At 43.1% G+C, this 12,581-nt stretch overlaps 1 protein-coding gene across 3 annotated transcripts in view; it reads left to right on the top strand.

The window, feature by feature from the left end:
- Window positions 1-12,581, top strand: part of GRK3 (G protein-coupled receptor kinase 3) — a 551,671-nt gene that overhangs the window by 26,280 nt on the left and 512,810 nt on the right. The gene's annotated exons all lie outside the window — the stretch shown is intronic.

The raw sequence follows: 12,581 nt of genomic DNA, 5'->3' as shown, positions 1-12,581 counted from the left end.
TTTACCTTCTGGAAGTTGGGCCTGATTCTCTATGGCACTTTTCCCCATTCTGTGTATATGGGAAAAGGCACTTAAGGGTGAATTTTCAAAGCCACTTAGTTGCCTAATAACTACAGAGCTAAGTGGCTAGACCAAACCCTTGAAAATCTATTGGGTGTATTAAAATCCTGGGTGTTCCCAGGACAGTAGTTAGTTTGGGGTTAGGAACTTGGCTAGATAGCTCTAATTTTCAGTGCTAGCCACCTAAGGCCTGGATTTATCAAAATGCACTAAATATCACATGCGATAGGAATAGGGGTGTGTTTTATGGTAATAGCGCACTTTGCGATAAACTGCATATCTTCGCATAGGTATTAGCGCAAACTGTGATAACTTTTTCGCACCTTGTGATGTGTGCCAGAATTGTTGTATTTCCTACATACAAACACTGGGGGGACCATTTTAAGCTGCTGGAGATCCAGCCTAACTATCAGGGCCCTCATGAGAGAAAGACTAGCCATAATGCCCTCATACTAGATAGGTATTTATATCTCTATAGGAGGCCCACCTAGTAACTCGAGGTGCGGTTTAGGTATTAGTGTAGGGGTTAGGGGCCACTTTGACATTCAAAGTGAGACGTACGAACAGAACAGTGCTCTCTTGTGAAGATTTGATGACCTTCGGAGTGAGGTTGAGAGAACATTGCACAAATCTCATCTTTGTGTGAGTTTCCTCACTCTGATTAAAGCACAAAGTATTAGTTTACCAATTCAGTTAAAAGAAAAGTTTCTACCTTTAGGGATTTGTTTTGATTCCTCATTTAATTTTGATAGTCATATTTCCAGTTTGATAAAATGTTGATATTTTTATTTGTGCCTCATACGGAGACTCAGGCTGTTGTTAGAATTGCAGGATCTTAAAACTCTCCTGTGTTCAGTAAACCTAAATCGCCTTGATTACTGCAATTCTTTATGCCATTGTCTTACCTCTAACCTCATTCACAAGCTCCAATTAATTCAGAACACTGCTGCTAAATTAATCATTGAGAAAAAGAAAACCACAAAGTAACACCTCTCTTTGAAGAACTGCACTTGCTACTGGTTTTCCTACTGAATACAGTTTAAAATAGGCTGCTTTACTTTTGAGGCCTTTCGCTGTGGCACACCATCTTACTTATCTAGCCTTTTAATCTCTCATCAACCCAATCTTCTTCCAGAGATATTCATCTAGATTTTTTCAGAGAAAGATGTTTCAATTATTTGACACCTCAACCTGGAACACTTTCCCATTATCATTAAGGACCCAGTAAGATTATTCTAAATTTAGAAAGGGTCCCAAAACCAGGTTTTGCTGTAAAAATATTGAGGCTAATTAATAAGCAGCATTTTAAATTTTTTAAATATTATTCTGTCAACTTATGCATTTTGGGGCAGATTTTCAAAGGGTTACGTGCGTAACTCCAAAAACCTGCTCCTGCGCGCACCGAGCCTATTTTACATAGGCTCAGCGACGCGCGCAAGCCCCGGGACGCGCGTATGTCCGGGGCTTTGAAAAAGGGGCAGGAAGGGGGCGTGAGTGGGGCGCCGGTCTGGGGGTGGGACCGAAGCCTGGCGTGCTGGCAGCTGGCCAGCGCGCGCAAGTTACGCGATTTAGGAGGGGCTGGGGTGTGGGTTAGATAGGAGAAGAGAGGGGAAGGTGGGGGGAGCGGAAGGAAAGTTCCCTCCGATTTCAGAGTGGCCTCGGAGGGAACAGGGAAAGTCATCGGGGCTCCCCTAGGGCTCGACATGCGCAAAGTGCACAAGTGTGCACCCCGTTGCGCACGCCGACCCCTGATTTTATAACATGCATGCGGCAGCGCACGGATGTTATAAAATCGGGTGTACATTTGTTCCCACCGGGTAGCGCGCACAAATGTACCCCGAGCGCACAGATTATAAAATCTGCCCCTTTATGTTCAATACTGTTTTAAATATACATTGCTTAGATTACCTTTTGAGAAAGGCGGTTTATCAAATATAATAAACTAAGCTATTGGTTTTCCTATGACTTTGTCTTCTCGCATAGCCTTTTTGATACTGCAGCATGATCATTTTGAAGTACTGAGTTGCAGCATATGAGAGGGAGTAAAATGATAGATACCCCAGTTAGGTTAGTTATAGCTCTGGTAAGCCTTTCCTACAAGGTGCTGAAGGTGGGCAATTTGAAAGACAAGTCAAATTGAAATCTGGTCCTGAAATGAAGTACATCCGAAGCCCGGCCATGTAGTAGGTGGTGATCTGTACTTGCTAATTATTTCTTTTGCCAATGCATTTGATGCAAATTGGCCATATCGTTTACAATATGTTTTACAAAATTGTTTCTTTGTCAGCAGATACCAGTAATTGGGAAGGACTGCCCATTTATTGAAAGCCTGTAAATGAACTTTTGAGAAGTAGTGCAGTTTTAGAAACTTTTGGTTGCTTATTATTAGTTGATCAGATAATTGGGAAGTCTAAACCTCAACTTTCAAAATAGCTGCACTTTCTTTCCAAACTGTGCAAAGGATCAACATTTCCAATGAATAATTGTATGTTTCTAAACCAGTATAGTAAAAAAAAAATCATTACAGTGATGAAAGTTTCTCTTTTTTGATGGGGTGAGAGGGTTAAGAAACTAGAGAGAGGGGGGAGACCCCAAATGCCAGTGACCAGGGCTGTGCACTTCTTTTCAGGTCGGTAGTTGGTAGCAGTAACATTTATTTATTTATTTATTTATTTATTTATTTATTTAACATTTTTTTATATACCGAGGTTCTGGTAACAATGTTACTAATCACTTCGGTTTACATATAACTTTGGGATGACATAACACGTGTGTCTTACAGAGAACATGGCAGGCTGTTGTAATCCCTGGCTTCAGCCGAAGCATCCTTACATTCCATGCACCTTACACCACTGCTGCAGCCTTCTGCAAGTCTGGTGGAGCCGCTGAGTGGCCAGAAGCAGGACATCCACATGGATGGGGTGATCAAATTGAAACATTTTTCCTGCTTCAGGAATGGGGAGTAGTAATGGAGCGATGTCCCTGGCTTTGATATTGTTTTTAGGAGTTGATGCCCCATTGACTCTGCCTGGGTCTGGGGCCTTGAGGAGGCATGTGGGATCCTGCTCATGGGGCCTTGTGAGTATTCGTGCTTTGAGGACACCTGTAGTTTCGGTACTGGCTTGCTGAATATGAACTAGGGGTATGATGTCTGTAAAGGTCACATTAGAAGAAGTATGGATGGTGGTCATGAGGTTTGAAGCAGCTATGATCAAGGTCACCAATATTAGTGCTGCCTTGTGCAACTAGATGCTGATTGTTTCTCAGCATGTTAATAAATGCACTATAATTATGCGGAAAGGCATGAAGGACAAGACTATGGTAATTACACGTGGTGATTTGATCCTGAATAAGAAAATCAGATTGTTAGTGATAGATTGGAGGTTAGGGAATGTGCACTGAATTCTGGAAACCTGAAAGCAATGAATTTCCCAGAGGTAAAAGAAATCTTGCTTTTGGACTTGTTCAAAAGATACCCGTTGAAAGTATAACAAGTTCTGCAGGAGGTGCTTCCTTGATAACCTCAGCCTACTGTTTTCCCTGTCCTAGGGAGAAAGAGAAATCAGGACTTCCTAAGACGTGTAGGAATTGTAACCCAGAAGTTAGAGCTAACGGAAGAGATCATTTAGAAAAAACCATCCCGAGTGATGTTTGCATTAGAACATGACAGGAACCGGATATTATGGATGTTCTTCAAGAAAAAAAGAAGTTGTGTTCTTCAAACAGAAAATTTAGTATCCGTTCAGATTTGTCTCTGAGTAGAAAGGCTAGATGGAAGAAAGTTTTAAAGCTTTGACCAGCTGTGACACAAAATTATTCAGAGTAGTTAAATCACAAGCGGATTGTGATACATTACAGGAGGACCTTGTGAGACCTGAAGATTGGGCATCCAAATGGCAGATGAAATTTAATGTGGACAACTGCAAGGTGATGCATATAGGGAAAAATAACCCTTGCTTTAGTTACGTGTTAGGTTCCATATTAGGAGCTACCACCCAGGAAAAAGATCTAGGCATCATAGTAGATAACACATTGAAATCATCGGCTCAGTGTGCTGCGGCAGTCAAAAAAGCAAACAATGTTGGGAATTATTCGGAAGGGAATGGTGAATAAAACGGAAAATGTCATCATGCCTCTGTATCGCTCCATGGTGAGACCGCACCTTGAATACTGTGTACAATTCTGGTCATCGCATCTCAAAAAAAGATATAGTTGCACTGGAGAGAGTGCAGAGAATCTGACTAAAATGATAAAGATGATGGAACAGCTCCCCTATGAGGAAAGGCTGAAGAGGTTAGGGATGTTCAGCTTAGAGAAGAGATGGCTGAGGAGGGATATGATAGAGGTGTTTAAAATCATGAGAGGTCTAGAACGGGTAGATGTGAATTGGTTATTTATTCTTTCAGATAATAGAAGGACTAGGGGGTACACAATGAAGTTAGCAAGTGGCACATTTAAAACTAATTGGAGAAAATTCTTTTTTCTCTCAATGCACAATTAAGCTCTGGAATTTGTTGCTAGAGGATGTGTTAGGGAAGTTAGTGTAGCTGGGTTTAAAAAAGATTTGGATAACTTTTTGGAGGAGAAGTCCATTAATTGCTATTAATCAAGCTGATTTAAGGAATATCCACTACTATTATTAGCATTAGAAGCATAGGATCTACTTAATGTTTAGGTACTTGCAGGTACTTGTGACTTGGATTGTCCACTGTTGAAAACAGGATACTGGGCCTGATGGACCCTCAGTCTGACCTAGTATGGCATGTTCTTATGTGATAGAGACCTCCATGTAAAGGTAAAGCCTAATTATTTAATTCTATGATTGAATCTAGTTATATTTCCTTCACTGGCAGATTTTATGTTGGTTTTTCTTATTAGTTTGTGAAATGTGTATTTTTTATATTTTTCTGTTTCTTGGCTTTATTTTACTCCCTCTGATACTGTGGGCTTATAATTTTAGCAGGGGATGATGATTCATGCTATATTTATTATTATTTCTGTGTTATGCTTTGGAGTACTTTCACCATGCTTTCTATTTTGAGATTAACATCTCAGTACTATGGAGATATTATTGAACAACATGAATGTGACAAAAAGAAATTAGATTTTACCAGGTTAAGTCAATTGTTCAGGTTGCAAAGAGATTTTATTAAGAACAAATGTTCATAGAGCAGTCATTAAAGATGAAAACGGGTGTATTTATTGAGAACATAGTTGTACATAAAGCATTTTTATTTATAAGGATGGGTGGGACCTCTGTGGCCTAACCTTCTTTGTCTTTAATCATTCAACTGATCCAGCCCCGTGATTTATCTGGATGGGGTGGGGACAGAGCCGGATCTGCGTTTCTCTGTTTGGTGTCCTTTCACAGATGAATGTTCACATTTTGATCTACTCCAGAAACATTGCTATAATTTTTGTCACCTCATCCCTGGGTGCAGACTGCACCCCTAGGGGGCCATAAACGAATGTTACTGTCTCTTCAGGGCTGGAACCTCACAGTCTCTTACCCTTAAGGCCTGGATGCTTTGCTGGTCAGGGGAAAAGGTTTTCCTTTCAGAACCGGAGTGCTGGGGGTAACTTTAATCTTTTTCCTGTCCCTGGGAGAGTGGAGATTTTTCCACTGTAGGCTGTAAGTGCCAAAAACCACTCCAGATGTAGTGTCCAAATTTAAAAACTTTACTGGTGTGTAATCAAATGAGAAATGGCACAAGAAAATTAGTCCTCCTTAGTGCCAAGGGAAATCTGTTGGTTACTGCCTTTTTCCTCTTTGCACGGGTCTCATCTGCCAGGGAGCAGGAGCACCTCCACTCTCCAGGGTTTGGAAAGGCTCCAAGTGGACAGAGTACCTTTTAGTTGGGCAGGAATTCCCCTCCAACCCCGACCAAAGATGAGCAAAACTGTCTCAGCACAGAGGGTCCAAATCCTCCCTCTCTCCCCAGGAGTGCTGCCCTCAAAGGGGTCAAATAGTTCTTCCAGTTAGGTGGTAGTTTTCCTTCTTTTCACTTTCTCTTCCTCAGGATCCCGGATGGGAGGGATCCACTTAGCAACTCACAGCTCTGGATATTCCTCTCAGGTAGGAAGGTGCAGCAAACATTTCCTCCTGGGTCTTAAGAACTCAAAAGTCTTTTTCCTAACTGGAGTTGTTTCCTGTAGCAGATCACCGCTGTACCTCCTTCCTCATTGAGGGTGCAGAGGAGCAGGTCTTCCCTACCCAGGGCATCCTAAACCCAGGGTTCCCCATGCCCTGAGTCTGGGTGATACCCAGGGGTTTCTCGAGGCTCCTACCATGAAAAATCAACCAGGAAGAAGCTAAATCAGCCAGTGAGTGGACTGGGAAGACTATCTCCCTACCCTGCTTAGGATCCCCAGGCTGGGTTGGCGTGGGTCTGAAAACCAACAAAACAAACACTCCTCACTACGACCTAACTCTCTTCCAAAATCTAAAATGACTGCCCACAGTCTCTCAGTAGAGAGCTACTTTTATTGCTTCCCAGGGGGACGGCCATTCCAGCTCCCTCAAAAGTAGGGGCTGAATTTGAATGGAACCTCCCCACTTCCTCTATCCTGCATTGCTCTCGGTAAACCAGGGGTTCACGCAGGGCTTAATGGTAGTGCGCCCGGAGGGGCCATTACATTTACAAAGTCTCACCAGTTAGAATGAAATGGGTTGACTCGTAGGGTTTCAGGCTAAACTTGGCTTGAGCTTCCACAAGTGAGGGGGGCATGTGTTTGAAAAATGGAATCGAGGGGATGCTGAAATCAATGGTGGCTGCATCAGTTTGCCTGATCGAAGGACTATCAGGCAAACTGCACACTTTGGGGTGAATTTTAAAACCATTGCTTGTATTAAGACTCATATGCATGAGAGCAACGCATATTGTAAAAGCTGCATATTATGTGCATATGTTCGTGTGTGCAAGTTAAAAAGAAAAGGGGATGGAGTTGGGGTGTGTCAGTGGCAGGACCAGGAGTTATGCGCTTAAATCCATATTTTAAATCCGGTGGCCGCAGTGCATGGTGGGCTGTTAGTCGTGCATGTTTACTTCTGCTCTTGATGAGGCGTATGTCTGCATAAATCTCTGTTTAGGCCTAAATGAACTGGGTGAGGGGTCTGGATCAACTGGGGGGAGTACAGGCTGAAGAACCAGAGGGATCTGGATGACCTCAAGTTGGAGTGGGAAAACTGGGAATGTCCTTCACGCGAGCATGTTTTAAAATCCACTTACCTGCACGCGTTAAAACTGACAGAGTCCTAAGGAAGAGACACAAAATACGTTTGCTAGGAGCACACATACGCACGGTAGGTGTATTTTAAATCATTTGCACATGTAGGGCTGCCCCTGCGCTCATTTTAAAGTTATCGTCTTTATGATACAAAAACGGTCAAGCAAGCATTTTGTCTTTGAAACTGTTGTTCTCAGTTTTTTTCATTATACATACATAGTTTATAGTCTGATTTAAGAAATGAAAGCCCAGAAATGTGTACTTTTTTTGTTTTGTTCTCATCCAGTTACTATTAATTATGCAGAATGTCATGAACATTAAAGAAGTCATAATAATAACAAATGATATGTCATGGTAGCTAAGGCATGTTAGTTTGCATCTAGACTAAATCCTTCGTCCCACTTATTATGGTGTCAGAAGAATCCTTTGGTGGTAAGAGAATCATCTTTTGCAGCATGTAATTGCTTCTCTTTTCTTTCTCATGAAGGGCTGTTTTTAAATAAATTTTGGTTTGGATGTTGTCAGAATCATACTATGCCGATGACTAGGGTAGAGAAAAGGATAGAATTGTTGAAGCAGATGAAAGTATGTACGTTTTGAGGAAAAGAAGACTTGAAAAATCTTGCTTACTGGAATAATTTTGAGAGTCGTAGCATCTTGTAATGATAGGGAAGCTGTGTTAGTCTATACAACAGACCTGCATAACATTTGAGAAGAGTGATAGATGGTGTACTGCATTCAGATCTCTGGAATAGAGGTGATTACGGCAGAATCAAGATCATGGGGATGAATGGCAGTTCTTACCACTACCCATGCTGCATACCAGTCACATTCTAGAGGGCTCATCATCCAGGTACCTCCTAATTGGTTCTGGCTTTGTGGGTTGAAGAGCAGTAGTTACACCCCATGATAAAACCATTCTCTCCCTTTTTATTTTAAAGGAGCTTAATAAGACAGGGATCAGCTCAGTGGCTTATTAGCAGTGCTGTGCACTGCTTGATTTGAGTTCAAGTACTTCTCCTCTGCTGTCCGGGTCAGCCGGGATCGGGGCTGCTGCGGAGGAGGCAGTATGCAGAGCCCTTCATAGGGAGGGAGTCATCATGGCTGGGTTTAAGGTCACGACTTGCAGCATTCTGTAAAGATCCCTGCTGCACGGGCTCTTGCAGCAGGGACCAAAGCAAGTTGGCAGGGAATGTATGAAAGAGGGAAAAATCCCTGGGTAAGTTGAAAATGATGGCCCATGATGCTGGCCGGTCCAGTAGTGTGGAACTCAATGCCATTCGAAATAAGACTGCAGAGAAGTCTGAAACCATTCAAAGAAAGTCTAAAAACATGGCTTTTTAGACAGGCTTTTTATAAGGAGAATGAAGGAAAACAAATGAACGCAAAGTAAGCACCAAGAAATCGGTTTTTAATTTCTTTTTACTATCTCCAAACTCATTTTAGAGTATTTTATTTAGACATTAACCATGCAGAAGTTTTCCAACCAACATCTCAACCAAATTCAACTTAGAGTTTTTATTAGAACAAATCTGTTACAGTCCAATGATGGCACACCTATACTATGTTAGCTACATTAATCAACTTTTATTTCTGTTTGTGCCTTGTTGTAAACCGTTGTGATGGTAATCTAACTTAATGACGGTATAGAAAAGTTTGTAAATAAATAAATAGATACCAGCCTTGGCACGGAATTAACTGGAGACTGAAAAAAGCAAGAGGAAACTGTTGGACAAAAAAAACAAAACAAAAAACAGCTTGAAACTGCTGGAAAGTAGAAGCTGAAATCTACTTTTCCACACAACAAGTTCAGCTTAGGTAAGAGCAGGGCAAACTCTCACATGTGGCACCTAAGAAAGTGCCTCAGCTGTTCTGCAGGTGCCATTTCTGATGATGGTGAGAGAGTAGCTCATTTCTTGCCAGTGAATCCCGGACCTTTAATAGTACTTACATGGACCAACAGCGTAGCACAATGATTATTACGGAGCCATGACTGTGGAGGCGAGGCTCATGTCTGGCATCACTGCTCACCATCAAACTATCCAAACTACTGGAAGATCTTACCCAAGCCACTTAAGGTCCATTGCAAGCTGTTTATATCTGCAATATTGTAATTATACGACTTATCTTCTCTAGTGCTGTGTTTTGGCACTGCATGAATAGTAATACTTTATTGATTTTACAGGGTGTAAATGGAAAGCTGTAGATTTTATAAGAAAGAATCCTTGAAGTCCCTGATGCAAGACAGAGCAAATTTCAGAGCTAAAGCAAATGTTTTATGCTGTGCTGAAATAGCTTCCTAGATGTACCCTTTAAACTTAGGCATCACTTAAAGGAATTTCAGCCATTAGAAATGGTTCTTGTTGCTTTTTTGTATTGTAACAAACAATTCTTCCTATGCTCAGTTTGAAATCAATAATGAAAATATTGGGGCAGATTTTTAATCTTACGCGCGCGGGGTTCATTTGTGCGCGCTACCCGGCGTGCACAAATGTACACCCGATTTTATAACATGCACGCGCATGTTATAAAATCCAGGGTTAGCGTGTGCAAGGGGGGTGCACACTTGTGCACAAGCCCTAGGGGAGGCCCAATGGCTTTCCCCATTCCCTCCGAGGCCGTTCCGAAAAATCCTTGAAATCGGAGCGGCCTCAGAGGGAACTTTCCTTTCACATCCCCCCCCCCCACCTTTATTGCAGGAGTTACTCCTGCCCCTGACCAGCTGCCGGCTTGCCAACCCCCGGCACAACCACTGTGCCGGAGGACTCGGGACCGCCCCCAGTCCGCCCCTTTTTCAAAGCCCCGGGACATACGCGTGTCCCGGGGCTTGTGCTCGCTGCCGAGCCTATGCAAAATAGGCTCGGCACTCGCAGGGGTAGGTTTTAAAAGGTTAAGCGCGTAACCCTTTGAAAATCTACCCCATTCTGTTTAGTTAATTTACTATATACCTGCTTCTTTTTGTATTTAGAAAGGTTTGCTTTCTTGAGAAATGAGAAGACCTGTAAAGTTAAGTCCATATGTGATTAACTCTGGAACTCCATCCCTACGAATCTGCGCCAAGAACCTTGCCTACCAACGTTCCGAAAAAGATTGAAGACTTGGTTATTTAAACAAGCCTTCCCAGACAACTCTTAACCACCTCCATTTCCTCCCAAACAATGTAGCCACTTGGCACTGTAAATATTTATTAACTTATGTTAACCCTATACTGCTCTTTTCTCCTCCCAGTTCGATTACCTTGTTTCATTTTAACTGCAACCCTGATGCACCAGTTATAGTTTTATTGTTCTATGCACCCCTTGTTCTTATGTAAACCGGCATGATGTGATCTGCTCATGAATGCTGGTATAGAAAAAACCTAAATAAATAAATAAACAGCTGTTTTCCCCTTTCTGATGCAATTTTAAAAGATGATTTTATATGAACCTCTAGTCCTAGATTGGAATACTGTGTATACAGTTTTTACAGACAAGAATAATGGTAAAGAGAGACATTAGCCTGTAAAATTGCATCATTAGTACAGCTTTAATAGGGACAGGATACAACTCTTGGATCCTGTAGTTTTCAGTCTCTGACCTCACCTGATCTCATGCATGCCTTGACTAAATAGAATAAGTGTTTGCATTTGCAGCAGAATAAATATTAATAATGTCTACCCTTTTCTGTTCATGAGGTGGGAGAAGGCTGTAGTGCTGACAGAGACTCTACCCCTGCCAGCAGAAGAGGACATCCCAAGTGAGGGGAGAGGCATGAAAGACAGAAGGGAAGGGGGAGGTGAGTGAGAGGAAAGAAGGGAAAATGAGTGTTTTAGAGGAGGGGAGAAGAGAGGGAGGAAAACAGTGAGAAATTAGAGAGCAGGAGTGCATGGGGAGTATGAGCAGGAAATAATGTGCTACCAATACATCACCCTGCCATTCACCCACTCCCCCCCCCCCCACCCCCCAGGGGACAGATGCAGATGGTGATGGTGGAGATGGAGGTACCATTTCCAAGGGTGCGGCGGGGTTGCCAATTTCCTAAAAAGAGTTTGGACAACTTATCTGCCATACCCTGTCCTCTGCCTCTACCCTTATGCAGCATTTTAAATCACTAAAAGGACTAGACTCCAAGGAAGAACCAACAACCCCTACCTACACTTATCAACTCCAAGGGGGACCATGGCCCTCTCAGTGATTTGAAATGTTGCTTGTGGCCCTTTATTTGGTTTTAATCTAAAATTTTCTTATCATCTGCAAGACTAGTCCATTACTCTTGAGATTATCTTGGTCCTCTGCTGCCGGAGACAGAGGACACACATCCTTTATGATGCATAAAGGGGGAGTGGTTGCAGGCTCTTTGCAGTAGTTCACTGTCTCCTGCAGCTACGGACAAGAGTTGATTGACTTCTTCCTTCCAGAGTCAGGGTGTGGTTCTGGCCTGGTGAACTTATTAGCACCTGGGCAACAACCTTTCAGGGTTGATTTTCCCAGCATAGCTGCCTCCCAGATTTAGGTAGACCAAAGTGTGGGTCTCTCTCTCTCCCCCCCCAGGGACTGAAGACACCCCCCCCCAGGAAGACTCCCCTCTCCCTAGGGAGTTGTGGTTCCTTAGGGACCTATCCTCCCAAATCTGGGGTTGAGGTCCTCTCTCTTTCCCTCTCTTCCCTTATTTCTACCTTCCTCCCCTGGCCTTGATACTTGCTTGTTTTCCTGACTTGCTTCCTTGCCCTACAGTGGGACTTAGTAAAGTTGCAAAAAAAAAAAAAAGGGAAAGGAAGAAGTAGGAGCAGCAGTCCTCTCTGAGACAGGCTACGGGCTGTGGCAGGGGAGGTCCCGGCGAGGCACAAGGTGTGCGTCCTCCAAAGGTGGTGAGTATTTGGTGGAGGGGGAGAATGGGGAGGTAGGATAACATTGTGCAACATGCCACAGTTGAAAGGGAATGAGAACAGTCATTGACCGTGGAATCACAGCCTGCAGCATGGCTTCCATGAACAAGCCTAACAGAGAGAGTACCATACAAAGGGATACTCCTGGCAGAGCTTGGCCTTGAGCAGGAAGGAAGTACTTGCATTATGCATAGGGGTCACAGATGCACTTCGTGTGGTAACAGGAAAGTATCCAGTGTAGCAGGCTCATTCTGCCCAGCCTGTGATGGTGGATTGGAAGTGGATCCCCAGAAGGGCCCAGCAGCATGCTGTTCTTGGTGAAGGACCATGAGAAAGGGGCATGGACAAAACAGAGGCTCTGAGCACCCATGGGGAAGAAGAAACCTTAATCCCAGTCCAGCTAGCAGCAGTAGCAGCCCCTCTCCCTGGG

Source organism: Rhinatrema bivittatum, chromosome 11 (assembly GCF_901001135.1).
Source record: "Rhinatrema bivittatum chromosome 11, aRhiBiv1.1, whole genome shotgun sequence".
In the NCBI taxonomy this organism is placed as follows: Eukaryota; Metazoa; Chordata; class Amphibia; order Gymnophiona; family Rhinatrematidae; genus Rhinatrema; species Rhinatrema bivittatum.
Note: the sequence above shows the minus strand (reverse complement) of the source record. Positions and strands in the feature narration are given on the sequence as shown.